Genomic DNA, 1954 nt, shown 5'->3' with positions numbered 1-1954 from the left:
CACATACCTTGGTATGAAAGTATTTTTGTACCGCCGAAGATTTCCCAGTTCTTTTCCACATTCAATTTAGAGCCATTTCCGTGTACCAATATTTCATGAACAGATGATCCGGAGAAAGTCCAGAAAACAGTCCCCGCGCGCCTTCACTCTGTAGACTATTCGTGCAAAGGCTCGCGCTGTAGATATTCATCCGTTGGTTGGATCAACAGACGAACCAAGAAGCCGAAGTGACCACAACAAACTCTAAGAAGACTCACAAACTACTCGAAGGAAAAAAAAAAGCTTCAAGTGCACTAAGTTCATCGAGTAAATAATTGGCGTTTTCTTTACAGATGCACTGTCTGGCAGCTATCTACTAGCGAGGTTATTTTTTTTTATAAATATTTATTTTCAGCACTAAAGTTAGCTCGCGCACTTTCGCACGCCGTGGCAGCACTTCATTATTGAGAGTTCTACCTCCCGCTGCACCGGCACCCACACACCCACTCCTTTCACCGACTACTGAGCGAAGACGGCGCGCTCTACTGCGCATGCGTTCAGCTGCCATGCGCGAGTATTTTGGCTCGAGCCCAAACCTGTAATGGGGTACAGCTCGAGCGCCTGAGATGCCATAATGAAATTCTTATTAATAGTTTGGTCCAAACGATCGTGCCGTTTAATTCAAACCCCACAAACGCAGGGATTCAAAACCGAGAGGGTTTTCTGATCCCCTGTGAGTTAACTAAATTGCTGCTATTTAATCATTGGGGTAAGTTTTAATGTAGGCTATTTGTTTATTTAGTGAACACATTCAAAAAAAGTGAGAGGGAGCAATGCAAGAGGGAAAGATTTTGCGGGTGAGAGTGACTGAGGTTCTAAAGGAGGTCAGAGGGACGGAGGTCAAAGGAGAGTGAACAGGAGGGAATCTGGAATTACGGACATTTTCCACAAGCAACGCTGAAACATCTCTCTCTCTCTCTCTCACTCTCTCTCTGTCCTCCCTTTCTCTCTCTTGATCTGAATACAGTCATCTACAGTATCAAACCAATATCTATTCGAGTGATTCATTGTAGATGAGTCCCCAGAACTTAGTGCATATCTTGATTTCTCTGGAGAATGACTCCCATTCTCTCTCTACACCTTGCTCCCATGCAGTGGTCTGCTAGACTGATGAACAGAATAGCTCAAGACTTCAAGTGCCCATGTACATGATGTGGTGATATATCAATGTAAGGTGATAAATTGCAATGCAATGTAATTGTCCAATGTAAGCAGAGATAGAAAAAAATTGACTTTAAAAAGCATTGAAAAGAAGCCGCAGTTATTGGGAACCCTGTTTCTAAACAAGTGTGTGTGTGTGTGTGTGTGTGTGTGTGTGTGTGTGTGTGTGTGTGTGTGTGTGTGTTTGAGAGTGAGAGCGGGAGAGGGAGAGAGAGACTAAAATTGGGTGTTACATTCCCTTCTTGCCCTTACACCCAAGACACACATACACACACGCACACATACATGCACAAACACCAAACACACACACACACACACACACACACACACACACACACACACACACACACACACACACACACACACACAAATACACACCATAACAGCATACACTGTATGTGTGCTTTGTCAAAGTCGTCCATAAAATTATTTTCCATTGGCTTTTGTGCACCCTTGGGTTGTATTGCATTCCATACTAATAGCTACTGTATGTATGGAAAGTAATGTTTTATATGTAATGACTTTGCATAACACCTTTATTCACTCCTTCTGTGGGCGTTGAAGAAGGTATATTTGTTTTGTTTAATAATCCTGTAAGTAGAACACCCTGTACCTTGAACTGATTTTAGCCATGCCAGTCTGTCAGGCAGCCATGCCTGGGTACTAGTGTGTGTGTGTGTGTGTGTGTGTGTGTGTGTGTGTGTGTGTGTGTGTGTGTGCGCGCACTTGCGAGAGAGAGAGAGAGAGAGATAGA

General features: G+C 43.5%; 1 protein-coding gene across 3 annotated transcripts in view; it reads right to left on the bottom strand.

The window, feature by feature from the left end:
- eya4 (EYA transcriptional coactivator and phosphatase 4) overlaps positions 1-421 on the bottom strand; it is a 67935-nt gene extending 67514 nt beyond the window's left edge. For all 3 annotated transcript variants that reach the window (XM_062551164.1, XM_062551165.1, XM_062551166.1), the window contains exon 1: positions 8-421. The gene's annotated coding sequence lies outside the window, so the exon portion shown is untranslated. The remainder of the gene's footprint in view (positions 1-7) is intronic.
- Between the last annotated feature and the right edge of the window lie 1533 nt (positions 422-1954).

The sequence above is a fragment of the Sardina pilchardus genome, chromosome 12 (assembly GCF_963854185.1).
Source record: "Sardina pilchardus chromosome 12, fSarPil1.1, whole genome shotgun sequence".
NCBI classification, from domain to species: domain Eukaryota; kingdom Metazoa; phylum Chordata; class Actinopteri; order Clupeiformes; family Clupeidae; genus Sardina; species Sardina pilchardus.
This window is presented reverse-complemented; position numbering and strand designations above follow the sequence as displayed.